The sequence below is a fragment of the Mytilus galloprovincialis genome, chromosome 1 (genome assembly GCF_965363235.1).
Source record: "Mytilus galloprovincialis chromosome 1, xbMytGall1.hap1.1, whole genome shotgun sequence".
NCBI classification, from domain to species: Eukaryota; Metazoa; Mollusca; class Bivalvia; order Mytilida; family Mytilidae; genus Mytilus; species Mytilus galloprovincialis.
The window spans coordinates 108,424,388-108,440,883 of NC_134838.1; the positions used below are offsets into that span (position 1 = coordinate 108,424,388).

Genomic DNA, 16,496 nt, shown 5'->3' on the forward strand with positions numbered 1-16,496 from the left:
TTACCTATAAAAGGACTTAGTTTTTCTGCCAGGATACAATACATTCACTCTATTGTTAAAGTTTTTAAAGTTTTAATAACTTTTTTATACTATCCTGGATTTGTACCAAACTTGGACAGAAGCTCACAACTCAATATATAATGAATAAAAACAAACACAGAGTACTTCAATTTTCTAAACTACCCGTAAAACAAAGTAAATAAATAGTGTACTGTCCAACTGGAAAGTTGCTGCCTATAAATGAACCAAAAAAAATATTTTTTTTAAATTTATTTAAAATTTTATATTGCAAAATTAATTTGATTTAGAAAAAAGTTTGTGTTGAAATATGTTATATTTGTATATTTTGTTGCCTGTTAAAGTATGTTTCATATTTAATACAACAAAATATTGAAAAAGAAATAAAAAAAATTGCACTATTGAAACATTTTTTAGTCTCTTTTTTCTCAAGTATTGTTATGTAATTAATTTTAGAAATTTAGTCTTATTTTATTTTTATAATAATTTAATATTTATTTCAACTCAATTTTGCTAGTATCAAGTGTTCCTTTTTACAATTTGGTCTCTTTAGAATTTGTTTATAATTCCATTTTTTACTACAACACAATTTTGCAAATACTTTATTTTTGTTTGTGAATTTTTAAAGAGTAATATTTAGTGCTTAAATATACTGACTGTATTTTACCTTTTATTAATTAAAAATTGTTATAACAACACCTATTGTATTTTGTTTGTAGGCATAGGTTGAATATATTTTTATCAAATGTTGGCATAGGTTGAAGACACCCTTTGAAAAGGAAATAATTAATTCTTGTTATTTTAACAAAATAAACACAAAGTCTACTGTTTATTTAAGAACATTTCACATAAAAAAATTAATGTGGGACAATCAGAACTTTTCATGTGGGACAATCAGAACTCTAAAATTTTCAAAAGTGGGACAATCGGGAATAAACCGAGAATATTATCTGAAGATAGACGATTCATTTGTCGAATTATTTAATTAAGTTTCCACAAATGCTTATGATAATTCAGATTGAATAAATATTATTAATAGTCCAGTTACAAAGTTTAACAAGTAGAACACGTGCTTTTATTTTGACTTACGCAATCAGCATCCCCCTTTTTAAGAAGTACAAAATAAGACGTAAAACAGTAATTATTATTTCATCGCAAATAACTCGAGTACTGCTGTATTGTAACGATAATATAGAATTACTTTAAAAGCTAAAAAGTAAAAACTTTTAATATTTCCTGTAAATAAATATTGAAGTGAGCTGTTTTGTTTGACATGGACATGAGATGGACAATAGATACCTGACAATAATTGGTTATTTAAACTGTGTACCTGAGTGGACCATATCAAGGTAAACTCACCTGTTTGTTAATTTTATCATCTTCCGCAGGGACGAAAAAAAGTGTACGGTAAAATTCAGTTAAGTTATGAATTTTCTAAATCATACAATGCATTTGAATTCTATTTATCTAGGGCATGCTATGCCTTAAAACTTCTCAAAATGCACAGGTTTGCCTGTACTCAGATTAAATTTTGAGGTGAAAATACGGCCATTTTAGCCATAGGGTCCACATGAACCTTAACAGATATGCATAGATTATCATTGGTTTCATTTTTCTTTCAGATACAAGGACATCAATGTTTCAATCCAGATATGACTCCATCAAAGTCTTCAATAACACCCGAACAGTTTGTTAATATGTTCAAACTATGATGTATTTACATAGACACATCTGGGTTTTTACTTGAGTGAATATGGCTTTTCTACAACAAGCTATTCACATGTAGTTAAACAGACCATCTGTAATGTTGAAATGGACAGCACTAATTCTCCATGAGATAAGTACTTTGATAGAGGAGTGATAATCAATGGCTGATAGTACTTTTCATTCTACATCACTCAATTTCTGTTTCCAGAACTATCAATATGTACTTTACATGTACTTTGTATATCTATCTATTTGTTTGTGTGTTGGTGTTCATCACAACTTTCAGTACCTTTGGCTTTATCATGATAGACAGTTCCTATTGGTGGAGAAAACAAGAGTACAAGGAGAGAACCACAGATCCATGGTAGAAAAACTGGCATTTCTGATCAATTAAAAACTACCACACTTCATTATGAGCAGGGTTGAAAGTCATAACCTCAGTGTTGACAAACTACTTAGACTGCTTGACCACCAAACCCATCATTAATATCCCTTTAAGCTCTTCACTACAGTTTTGAACAAAATTTTCATTGGAAAAAGACCATGGAAAATCCAATTGTGAACTTTCCATTTCTAAGTAGCAACATTCCAGCAGCACCTGCATACAGGGTATATATCTCCCAACTGATACGATATTCCCGTGCTTGCATTTCCTATCATGATTTTCTTGATAGAGGGTTGCTGCTCACAAGGAAGCTATTAAACCAAGAGTTCCAAATGGTGAAGTTGAAATCATCCCTTCGCAAATTTTACGGACGCCATCACAAGTTGGTTGACCGTTATGGAATAACCGTTTCACAAATGATATCGGATATGTTCCTTACGTCGTTACTACAATCCCCTTCCCTTTCATGAATGTGACCTACCGAATTAGACTATTTACCGGATTTGTTATCACATTAGGTAGCAATACACAGTTAGGAGTTTAGTTTCGCATTTTGGCCCCGGTGGATTTTTCAAATAGGAAAGTTATTGTGTAATAAAATTCATTTTTAGAAAGCTGAGTGCTAACTTAGCCTTCAAAGATGGTTTATAAGAGCATCAAGATTATGTTTTACATGTTTTATGGGCTATTTTCTGTTTGACAATCCGTATTTTCATAGCTAGACCGGCTTTCGGCCCAGAAATTAATGTAATGTTTACAAACACTTTTTTTCTACACGAACTTTTTGACGCAATTTTACAAAAAAATGAGACGAAAGACATATGATTTTCATTGGATTTGCTGAATGATGTATGTACACAGTTTCAGAAAAGGTATTACTTCAAGCGATTGAAATTCTACTTTTAGCCAAATTTTGGGGAAATATGTGACATCTTTCCCCCCCTTTTTGCAATATTTTATAACAAATAAATACAGATTGTTGCCATGGATACACCCAAAAGAAATTATATTTTACCATTTTATATACTGGATATAAAATCTATGGAAGATTCTGATTACATACATATGCACATATATGACACAAGCAGTAAGCTTGATATTGCAAGAAAGCAATGAAAAGGGGATGGTAAAATCTATAAGGGCAAATTATAATATTTTTTCCTAACTGTTTATTGCTACCTTATGGCATACTTACCAAGCTCAGAATTGTATAATTTAAGACTTTTCATGCCACAAATCTATTGATATTTAGATTCTAAATCAACTTCTGAGGAAATTAAGTATTTAAGAATGACAATACATGTCAATTTTATTGTTTACAGTCCTTAGCAACCAAAATTAGACATTTTGACACAAGGCTTATATTTGTACTCTATCGGCTTAACCCTTGCTTCTGATGAACTGGGCTGCATGTAGTAGCCTAAGTATTGAACGCGTTGGTTTTTTTCTTGCGAATATATCAAATTATTGTTTTTATCAAGATTTTATGTTACATTTTGGCATATATTAAATGTAAAGTTAAATCAGATGTAAGAAATTGATTCCCTATCACCAAGTCTTTTAATCAAGTCTTTACTATGCAATAGGCATAAAGATTAACATTTTGATGCTTGAAATTGCTACATTTTGTACAATTTTGCATCATCAGAGATCTTATTAAGATTTTCTGCATAAAAAAACTGACAAAAGAGGTATAGTTTTTAAGATTTTGCCAAAAATTAAGGTAGAGACAAGATTTTACACTTTGACTTGGCACCTTTCTTTAAATCAGTTTTTGTCGCGTTTCAGTGTCAACTGCTAACCTTCATAAAATATTCATTACTCAACCAATTTTCAAAAATAAAAGGCCATTTTACTCGATTTAGCTAGCAGAACACAGAAAATAAGTTAAAAGGGAGAATTTGAAAAAAATATTTACTATTAAGGTAGCAATACACAGTTAGGAGTTTAGTTTCGCATTTTGGCCCCGGTGGATTTTTCAAATAGGAAAGTTATTGTGTAATAAAATTCATTTTTAGAAAGCTGAGTGCTAACTTAGCCTTCAAAGATGGTTTATAAGAGCATCAAGATTATGTTTTACATGTTTTATGGGCTATTTTCTGTTTGACAATCCGTATTTTCATAGCTAGACCGGCTTTCGGCCCAGAAATTAATGTAATGTTTACAAACACTTTTTTTCTACACGAACTTTTTGACGCAATTTTACAAAAAAATGAGACGAAAGACATATGATTTTCATTGGATTTGCTGAATGATGTATGTACACAGTTTCAGAAAAGGTATTACTTCAAGCGATTGAAATTCTACTTTTAGCCAAATTTTGGGGAAATATGTGACATCTTTCCCCCCCTTTTTGCAATATTTTATAACAAATAAATACAGATTGTTGCCATGGATACACCCAAAAGAAATTATATTTTACCATTTTATATACTGGATATAAAATCTATGGAAGATTCTGATTACATACATATGCACATATATGACACAAGCAGTAAGCTTGATATTGCAAGAAAGCAATGAAAAGGGGATGGTAAAATCTATAAGGGCAAATTATAATATTTTTTCCTAACTGTTTATTGCTACCTTATGGCATACTTACCAAGCTCAGAATTGTATAATTTAAGACTTTTCATGCCACAAATCTATTGATATTTAGATTCTAAATCAACTTCTGAGGAAATTAAGTATTTAAGAATGACAATACATGTCAATTTTATTGTTTACAGTCCTTAGCAACCAAAATTAGACATTTTGACACAAGGCTTATATTTGTACTCTATCGGCTTAACCCTTGCTTCTGATGAACTGGGCTGCATGTAGTAGCCTAAGTATTGAACGCGTTGGTTTTTTTCTTGCGAATATATCAAATTATTGTTTTTATCAAGATTTTATGTTACATTTTGGCATATATTAAATGTAAAGTTAAATCAGATGTAAGAAATTGATTCCCTATCACCAAGTCTTTTAATCAAGTCTTTACTATGCAATAGGCATAAAGATTAACATTTTGATGCTTGAAATTGCTACATTTTGTACAATTTTGCATCATCAGAGATCTTATTAAGATTTTCTGCATAAAAAAACTGACAAAAGAGGTATAGTTTTTAAGATTTTGCCAAAAATTAAGGTAGAGACAAGATTTTACACTTTGACTTGGCACCTTTCTTTAAATCAGTTTTTGTCGCGTTTCAGTGTCAACTGCTAACCTTCATAAAATATTCATTACTCAACCAATTTTCAAAAATAAAAGGCCATTTTACTCGATTTAGCTAGCAGAACACAGAAAATAAGTTAAAAGGGAGAATTTGAAAAAAATATTTACTATTAAGGTAGCAATACACAGTTAGGAGTTTAGTTTCGCATTTTGGCCCCGGTGGATTTTTCAAATAGGAAAGTTATTGTGTAATAAAATTCATTTTTAGAAAGCTGAGTGCTAACTTAGCCTTCAAAGATGGTTTATAAGAGCATCAAGATTATGTTTTACATGTTTTATGGGCTATTTTCTGTTTGACAATCCGTATTTTCATAGCTAGACCGGCTTTCGGCCCAGAAATTAATGTAATGTTTACAAACACTTTTTTTCTACACGAACTTTTTGACGCAATTTTACAAAAAAATGAGACGAAAGACATATGATTTTCATTGGATTTGCTGAATGATGTATGTACACAGTTTCAGAAAAGGTATTACTTCAAGCGATTGAAATTCTACTTTTAGCCAAATTTTGGGGAAATATGTGACATCTTTCCCCCCCTTTTTGCAATATTTTATAACAAATAAATACAGATTGTTGCCATGGATACACCCAAAAGAAATTATATTTTACCATTTTATATACTGGATATAAAATCTATGGAAGATTCTGATTACATACATATGCACATATATGACACAAGCAGTAAGCTTGATATTGCAAGAAAGCAATGAAAAGGGGATGGTAAAATCTATAAGGGCAAATTATAATATTTTTTCCTAACTGTTTATTGCTACCTTATGGCATACTTACCAAGCTCAGAATTGTATAATTTAAGACTTTTCATGCCACAAATCTATTGATATTTAGATTCTAAATCAACTTCTGAGGAAATTAAGTATTTAAGAATGACAATACATGTCAATTTTATTGTTTACAGTCCTTAGCAACCAAAATTAGACATTTTGACACAAGGCTTATATTTGTACTCTATCGGCTTAACCCTTGCTTCTGATGAACTGGGCTGCATGTAGTAGCCTAAGTATTGAACGCGTTGGTTTTTTTCTTGCGAATATATCAAATTATTGTTTTTATCAAGATTTTATGTTACATTTTGGCATATATTAAATGTAAAGTTAAATCAGATGTAAGAAATTGATTCCCTATCACCAAGTCTTTTAATCAAGTCTTTACTATGCAATAGGCATAAAGATTAACATTTTGATGCTTGAAATTGCTACATTTTGTACAATTTTGCATCATCAGAGATCTTATTAAGATTTTCTGCATAAAAAAACTGACAAAAGAGGTATAGTTTTTAAGATTTTGCCAAAAATTAAGGTAGAGACAAGATTTTACACTTTGACTTGGCACCTTTCTTTAAATCAGTTTTTGTCGCGTTTCAGTGTCAACTGCTAACCTTCATAAAATATTCATTACTCAACCAATTTTCAAAAATAAAAGGCCATTTTACTCGATTTAGCTAGCAGAACACAGAAAATAAGTTAAAAGGGAGAATTTGAAAAAAATATTTACTATTAAGGTAGCAATACACAGTTAGGAGTTTAGTTTCGCATTTTGGCCCCGGTGGATTTTTCAAATAGGAAAGTTATTGTGTAATAAAATTCATTTTTAGAAAGCTGAGTGCTAACTTAGCCTTCAAAGATGGTTTATAAGAGCATCAAGATTATGTTTTACATGTTTTATGGGCTATTTTCTGTTTGACAATCCGTATTTTCATAGCTAGACCGGCTTTCGGCCCAGAAATTAATGTAATGTTTACAAACACTTTTTTTCTACACGAACTTTTTGACGCAATTTTACAAAAAAATGAGACGAAAGACATATGATTTTCATTGGATTTGCTGAATGATGTATGTACACAGTTTCAGAAAAGGTATTACTTCAAGCGATTGAAATTCTACTTTTAGCCAAATTTTGGGGAAATATGTGACATCTTTCCCCCCCTTTTTGCAATATTTTATAACAAATAAATACAGATTGTTGCCATGGATACACCCAAAAGAAATTATATTTTACCATTTTATATACTGGATATAAAATCTATGGAAGATTCTGATTACATACATATGCACATATATGACACAAGCAGTAAGCTTGATATTGCAAGAAAGCAATGAAAAGGGGATGGTAAAATCTATAAGGGCAAATTATAATATTTTTTCCTAACTGTTTATTGCTACCTTATGGCATACTTACCAAGCTCAGAATTGTATAATTTAAGACTTTTCATGCCACAAATCTATTGATATTTAGATTCTAAATCAACTTCTGAGGAAATTAAGTATTTAAGAATGACAATACATGTCAATTTTATTGTTTACAGTCCTTAGCAACCAAAATTAGACATTTTGACACAAGGCTTATATTTGTACTCTATCGGCTTAACCCTTGCTTCTGATGAACTGGGCTGCATGTAGTAGCCTAAGTATTGAACGCGTTGGTTTTTTTCTTGCGAATATATCAAATTATTGTTTTTATCAAGATTTTATGTTACATTTTGGCATATATTAAATGTAAAGTTAAATCAGATGTAAGAAATTGATTCCCTATCACCAAGTCTTTTAATCAAGTCTTTACTATGCAATAGGCATAAAGATTAACATTTTGATGCTTGAAATTGCTACATTTTGTACAATTTTGCATCATCAGAGATCTTATTAAGATTTTCTGCATAAAAAAACTGACAAAAGAGGTATAGTTTTTAAGATTTTGCCAAAAATTAAGGTAGAGACAAGATTTTACACTTTGACTTGGCACCTTTCTTTAAATCAGTTTTTGTCGCGTTTCAGTGTCAACTGCTAACCTTCATAAAATATTCATTACTCAACCAATTTTCAAAAATAAAAGGCCATTTTACTCGATTTAGCTAGCAGAACACAGAAAATAAGTTAAAAGGGAGAATTTGAAAAAAATATTTACTATTAAGGTAGCAATACACAGTTAGGAGTTTAGTTTCGCATTTTGGCCCCGGTGGATTTTTCAAATAGGAAAGTTATTGTGTAATAAAATTCATTTTTAGAAAGCTGAGTGCTAACTTAGCCTTCAAAGATGGTTTATAAGAGCATCAAGATTATGTTTTACATGTTTTATGGGCTATTTTCTGTTTGACAATCCGTATTTTCATAGCTAGACCGGCTTTCGGCCCAGAAATTAATGTAATGTTTACAAACACTTTTTTTCTACACGAACTTTTTGACGCAATTTTACAAAAAAATGAGACGAAAGACATATGATTTTCATTGGATTTGCTGAATGATGTATGTACACAGTTTCAGAAAAGGTATTACTTCAAGCGATTGAAATTCTACTTTTAGCCAAATTTTGGGGAAATATGTGACATCTTTCCCCCCCTTTTTGCAATATTTTATAACAAATAAATACAGATTGTTGCCATGGATACACCCAAAAGAAATTATATTTTACCATTTTATATACTGGATATAAAATCTATGGAAGATTCTGATTACATACATATGCACATATATGACACAAGCAGTAAGCTTGATATTGCAAGAAAGCAATGAAAAGGGGATGGTAAAATCTATAAGGGCAAATTATAATATTTTTTCCTAACTGTTTATTGCTACCTTATGGCATACTTACCAAGCTCAGAATTGTATAATTTAAGACTTTTCATGCCACAAATCTATTGATATTTAGATTCTAAATCAACTTCTGAGGAAATTAAGTATTTAAGAATGACAATACATGTCAATTTTATTGTTTACAGTCCTTAGCAACCAAAATTAGACATTTTGACACAAGGCTTATATTTGTACTCTATCGGCTTAACCCTTGCTTCTGATGAACTGGGCTGCATGTAGTAGCCTAAGTATTGAACGCGTTGGTTTTTTTCTTGCGAATATATCAAATTATTGTTTTTATCAAGATTTTATGTTACATTTTGGCATATATTAAATGTAAAGTTAAATCAGATGTAAGAAATTGATTCCCTATCACCAAGTCTTTTAATCAAGTCTTTACTATGCAATAGGCATAAAGATTAACATTTTGATGCTTGAAATTGCTACATTTTGTACAATTTTGCATCATCAGAGATCTTATTAAGATTTTCTGCATAAAAAAACTGACAAAAGAGGTATAGTTTTTAAGATTTTGCCAAAAATTAAGGTAGAGACAAGATTTTACACTTTGACTTGGCACCTTTCTTTAAATCAGTTTTTGTCGCGTTTCAGTGTCAACTGCTAACCTTCATAAAATATTCATTACTCAACCAATTTTCAAAAATAAAAGGCCATTTTACTCGATTTAGCTAGCAGAACACAGAAAATAAGTTAAAAGGGAGAATTTGAAAAAAATATTTACTATTAAGGTAGCAATACACAGTTAGGAGTTTAGTTTCGCATTTTGGCCCCGGTGGATTTTTCAAATAGGAAAGTTATTGTGTAATAAAATTCATTTTTAGAAAGCTGAGTGCTAACTTAGCCTTCAAAGATGGTTTATAAGAGCATCAAGATTATGTTTTACATGTTTTATGGGCTATTTTCTGTTTGACAATCCGTATTTTCATAGCTAGACCGGCTTTCGGCCCAGAAATTAATGTAATGTTTACAAACACTTTTTTTCTACACGAACTTTTTGACGCAATTTTACAAAAAAATGAGACGAAAGACATATGATTTTCATTGGATTTGCTGAATGATGTATGTACACAGTTTCAGAAAAGGTATTACTTCAAGCGATTGAAATTCTACTTTTAGCCAAATTTTGGGGAAATATGTGACATCTTTCCCCCCCTTTTTGCAATATTTTATAACAAATAAATACAGATTGTTGCCATGGATACACCCAAAAGAAATTATATTTTACCATTTTATATACTGGATATAAAATCTATGGAAGATTCTGATTACATACATATGCACATATATGACACAAGCAGTAAGCTTGATATTGCAAGAAAGCAATGAAAAGGGGATGGTAAAATCTATAAGGGCAAATTATAATATTTTTTCCTAACTGTTTATTGCTACCTTATGGCATACTTACCAAGCTCAGAATTGTATAATTTAAGACTTTTCATGCCACAAATCTATTGATATTTAGATTCTAAATCAACTTCTGAGGAAATTAAGTATTTAAGAATGACAATACATGTCAATTTTATTGTTTACAGTCCTTAGCAACCAAAATTAGACATTTTGACACAAGGCTTATATTTGTACTCTATCGGCTTAACCCTTGCTTCTGATGAACTGGGCTGCATGTAGTAGCCTAAGTATTGAACGCGTTGGTTTTTTTCTTGCGAATATATCAAATTATTGTTTTTATCAAGATTTTATGTTACATTTTGGCATATATTAAATGTAAAGTTAAATCAGATGTAAGAAATTGATTCCCTATCACCAAGTCTTTTAATCAAGTCTTTACTATGCAATAGGCATAAAGATTAACATTTTGATGCTTGAAATTGCTACATTTTGTACAATTTTGCATCATCAGAGATCTTATTAAGATTTTCTGCATAAAAAAACTGACAAAAGAGGTATAGTTTTTAAGATTTTGCCAAAAATTAAGGTAGAGACAAGATTTTACACTTTGACTTGGCACCTTTCTTTAAATCAGTTTTTGTCGCGTTTCAGTGTCAACTGCTAACCTTCATAAAATATTCATTACTCAACCAATTTTCAAAAATAAAAGGCCATTTTACTCGATTTAGCTAGCAGAACACAGAAAATAAGTTAAAAGGGAGAATTTGAAAAAAATATTTACTATTAAGGTAGCAATACACAGTTAGGAGTTTAGTTTCGCATTTTGGCCCCGGTGGATTTTTCAAATAGGAAAGTTATTGTGTAATAAAATTCATTTTTAGAAAGCTGAGTGCTAACTTAGCCTTCAAAGATGGTTTATAAGAGCATCAAGATTATGTTTTACATGTTTTATGGGCTATTTTCTGTTTGACAATCCGTATTTTCATAGCTAGACCGGCTTTCGGCCCAGAAATTAATGTAATGTTTACAAACACTTTTTTTCTACACGAACTTTTTGACGCAATTTTACAAAAAAATGAGACGAAAGACATATGATTTTCATTGGATTTGCTGAATGATGTATGTACACAGTTTCAGAAAAGGTATTACTTCAAGCGATTGAAATTCTACTTTTAGCCAAATTTTGGGGAAATATGTGACATCTTTCCCCCCCTTTTTGCAATATTTTATAACAAATAAATACAGATTGTTGCCATGGATACACCCAAAAGAAATTATATTTTACCATTTTATATACTGGATATAAAATCTATGGAAGATTCTGATTACATACATATGCACATATATGACACAAGCAGTAAGCTTGATATTGCAAGAAAGCAATGAAAAGGGGATGGTAAAATCTATAAGGGCAAATTATAATATTTTTTCCTAACTGTTTATTGCTACCTTATGGCATACTTACCAAGCTCAGAATTGTATAATTTAAGACTTTTCATGCCACAAATCTATTGATATTTAGATTCTAAATCAACTTCTGAGGAAATTAAGTATTTAAGAATGACAATACATGTCAATTTTATTGTTTACAGTCCTTAGCAACCAAAATTAGACATTTTGACACAAGGCTTATATTTGTACTCTATCGGCTTAACCCTTGCTTCTGATGAACTGGGCTGCATGTAGTAGCCTAAGTATTGAACGCGTTGGTTTTTTTCTTGCGAATATATCAAATTATTGTTTTTATCAAGATTTTATGTTACATTTTGGCATATATTAAATGTAAAGTTAAATCAGATGTAAGAAATTGATTCCCTATCACCAAGTCTTTTAATCAAGTCTTTACTATGCAATAGGCATAAAGATTAACATTTTGATGCTTGAAATTGCTACATTTTGTACAATTTTGCATCATCAGAGATCTTATTAAGATTTTCTGCATAAAAAAACTGACAAAAGAGGTATAGTTTTTAAGATTTTGCCAAAAATTAAGGTAGAGACAAGATTTTACACTTTGACTTGGCACCTTTCTTTAAATCAGTTTTTGTCGCGTTTCAGTGTCAACTGCTAACCTTCATAAAATATTCATTACTCAACCAATTTTCAAAAATAAAAGGCCATTTTACTCGATTTAGCTAGCAGAACACAGAAAATAAGTTAAAAGGGAGAATTTGAAAAAAATATTTACTATTAAGGTAGCAATACACAGTTAGGAGTTTAGTTTCGCATTTTGGCCCCGGTGGATTTTTCAAATAGGAAAGTTATTGTGTAATAAAATTCATTTTTAGAAAGCTGAGTGCTAACTTAGCCTTCAAAGATGGTTTATAAGAGCATCAAGATTATGTTTTACATGTTTTATGGGCTATTTTCTGTTTGACAATCCGTATTTTCATAGCTAGACCGGCTTTCGGCCCAGAAATTAATGTAATGTTTACAAACACTTTTTTTCTACACGAACTTTTTGACGCAATTTTACAAAAAAATGAGACGAAAGACATATGATTTTCATTGGATTTGCTGAATGATGTATGTACACAGTTTCAGAAAAGGTATTACTTCAAGCGATTGAAATTCTACTTTTAGCCAAATTTTGGGGAAATATGTGACATCTTTCCCCCCCTTTTTGCAATATTTTATAACAAATAAATACAGATTGTTGCCATGGATACACCCAAAAGAAATTATATTTTACCATTTTATATACTGGATATAAAATCTATGGAAGATTCTGATTACATACATATGCACATATATGACACAAGCAGTAAGCTTGATATTGCAAGAAAGCAATGAAAAGGGGATGGTAAAATCTATAAGGGCAAATTATAATATTTTTTCCTAACTGTTTATTGCTACCTTATGGCATACTTACCAAGCTCAGAATTGTATAATTTAAGACTTTTCATGCCACAAATCTATTGATATTTAGATTCTAAATCAACTTCTGAGGAAATTAAGTATTTAAGAATGACAATACATGTCAATTTTATTGTTTACAGTCCTTAGCAACCAAAATTAGACATTTTGACACAAGGCTTATATTTGTACTCTATCGGCTTAACCCTTGCTTCTGATGAACTGGGCTGCATGTAGTAGCCTAAGTATTGAACGCGTTGGTTTTTTTCTTGCGAATATATCAAATTATTGTTTTTATCAAGATTTTATGTTACATTTTGGCATATATTAAATGTAAAGTTAAATCAGATGTAAGAAATTGATTCCCTATCACCAAGTCTTTTAATCAAGTCTTTACTATGCAATAGGCATAAAGATTAACATTTTGATGCTTGAAATTGCTACATTTTGTACAATTTTGCATCATCAGAGATCTTATTAAGATTTTCTGCATAAAAAAACTGACAAAAGAGGTATAGTTTTTAAGATTTTGCCAAAAATTAAGGTAGAGACAAGATTTTACACTTTGACTTGGCACCTTTCTTTAAATCAGTTTTTGTCGCGTTTCAGTGTCAACTGCTAACCTTCATAAAATATTCATTACTCAACCAATTTTCAAAAATAAAAGGCCATTTTACTCGATTTAGCTAGCAGAACACAGAAAATAAGTTAAAAGGGAGAATTTGAAAAAAATATTTACTATTAAGGTAGCAATACACAGTTAGGAGTTTAGTTTCGCATTTTGGCCCCGGTGGATTTTTCAAATAGGAAAGTTATTGTGTAATAAAATTCATTTTTAGAAAGCTGAGTGCTAACTTAGCCTTCAAAGATGGTTTATAAGAGCATCAAGATTATGTTTTACATGTTTTATGGGCTATTTTCTGTTTGACAATCCGTATTTTCATAGCTAGACCGGCTTTCGGCCCAGAAATTAATGTAATGTTTACAAACACTTTTTTTCTACACGAACTTTTTGACGCAATTTTACAAAAAAATGAGACGAAAGACATATGATTTTCATTGGATTTGCTGAATGATGTATGTACACAGTTTCAGAAAAGGTATTACTTCAAGCGATTGAAATTCTACTTTTAGCCAAATTTTGGGGAAATATGTGACATCTTTCCCCCCCTTTTTGCAATATTTTATAACAAATAAATACAGATTGTTGCCATGGATACACCCAAAAGAAATTATATTTTACCATTTTATATACTGGATATAAAATCTATGGAAGATTCTGATTACATACATATGCACATATATGACACAAGCAGTAAGCTTGATATTGCAAGAAAGCAATGAAAAGGGGATGGTAAAATCTATAAGGGCAAATTATAATATTTTTTCCTAACTGTTTATTGCTACCTTATGGCATACTTACCAAGCTCAGAATTGTATAATTTAAGACTTTTCATGCCACAAATCTATTGATATTTAGATTCTAAATCAACTTCTGAGGAAATTAAGTATTTAAGAATGACAATACATGTCAATTTTATTGTTTACAGTCCTTAGCAACCAAAATTAGACATTTTGACACAAGGCTTATATTTGTACTCTATCGGCTTAACCCTTGCTTCTGATGAACTGGGCTGCATGTAGTAGCCTAAGTATTGAACGCGTTGGTTTTTTTCTTGCGAATATATCAAATTATTGTTTTTATCAAGATTTTATGTTACATTTTGGCATATATTAAATGTAAAGTTAAATCAGATGTAAGAAATTGATTCCCTATCACCAAGTCTTTTAATCAAGTCTTTACTATGCAATAGGCATAAAGATTAACATTTTGATGCTTGAAATTGCTACATTTTGTACAATTTTGCATCATCAGAGATCTTATTAAGATTTTCTGCATAAAAAAACTGACAAAAGAGGTATAGTTTTTAAGATTTTGCCAAAAATTAAGGTAGAGACAAGATTTTACACTTTGACTTGGCACCTTTCTTTAAATCAGTTTTTGTCGCGTTTCAGTGTCAACTGCTAACCTTCATAAAATATTCATTACTCAACCAATTTTCAAAAATAAAAGGCCATTTTACTCGATTTAGCTAGCAGAACACAGAAAATAAGTTAAAAGGGAGAATTTGAAAAAAATATTTACTATTAAGGTAGCAATACACAGTTAGGAGTTTAGTTTCGCATTTTGGCCCCGGTGGATTTTTCAAATAGGAAAGTTATTGTGTAATAAAATTCATTTTTAGAAAGCTGAGTGCTAACTTAGCCTTCAAAGATGGTTTATAAGAGCATCAAGATTATGTTTTACATGTTTTATGGGCTATTTTCTGTTTGACAATCCGTATTTTCATAGCTAGACCGGCTTTCGGCCCAGAAATTAATGTAATGTTTACAAACACTTTTTTTCTACACGAACTTTTTGACGCAATTTTACAAAAAAATGAGACGAAAGACATATGATTTTCATTGGATTTGCTGAATGATGTATGTACACAGTTTCAGAAAAGGTATTACTTCAAGCGATTGAAATTCTACTTTTAGCCAAATTTTGGGGAAATATGTGACATCTTTCCCCCCCTTTTTGCAATATTTTATAACAAATAAATACAGATTGTTGCCATGGATACACCCAAAAGAAATTATATTTTACCATTTTATATACTGGATATAAAATCTATGGAAGATTCTGATTACATACATATGCACATATATGACACAAGCAGTAAGCTTGATATTGCAAGAAAGCAATGAAAAGGGGATGGTAAAATCTATAAGGGCAAATTATAATATTTTTTCCTAACTGTTTATTGCTACCTTATGGCATACTTACCAAGCTCAGAATTGTATAATTTAAGACTTTTCATGCCACAAATCTATTGATATTTAGATTCTAAATCAACTTCTGAGGAAATTAAGTATTTAAGAATGACAATACATGTCAATTTTATTGTTTACAGTCCTTAGCAACCAAAATTAGACATTTTGACACAAGGCTTATATTTGTACTCTATCGGCTTAACCCTTGCTTCTGATGAACTGGGCTGCATGTAGTAGCCTAAGTATTGAACGCGTTGGTTTTTTTCTTGCGAATATATCAAATTATTGTTTTTATCAAGATTTTATGTTACATTTTGGCATATATTAAATGTAAAGTTAAATCAGATGTAAGAAATTGATTCCCTATCACCAAGTCTTTTAATCAAGTCTTTACTATGCAATAGGCATAAAGATTAACATTTTGATGCTTGAAATTGCTACATTTTGTACAATTTTGCATCATCAGAGATCTTATTAAGATTTTCTGCATAAAAAAACTGACAAAAGAGGTATAGTTTTTAAGATTTTGCCAAAAATTAAG

At 30.5% G+C, this 16,496-nt stretch overlaps 1 long non-coding RNA gene across 1 annotated transcript in view; it reads left to right on the forward strand.

Moving 5' to 3' along the window:
- The first annotated feature begins 608 nt into the window (after nucleotides 1–608).
- LOC143050035 (uncharacterized) overlaps nucleotides 609–16,496 on the forward strand; it is a 47,350-nt gene continuing 31,462 nt past the window's right edge. Inside the window, exon 1 of the long non-coding RNA XR_012970427.1 lies at nucleotides 609–2,628. This is a non-coding gene — a long non-coding RNA (uncharacterized LOC143050035). The remainder of the gene's footprint in view (nucleotides 2,629–16,496) is intronic.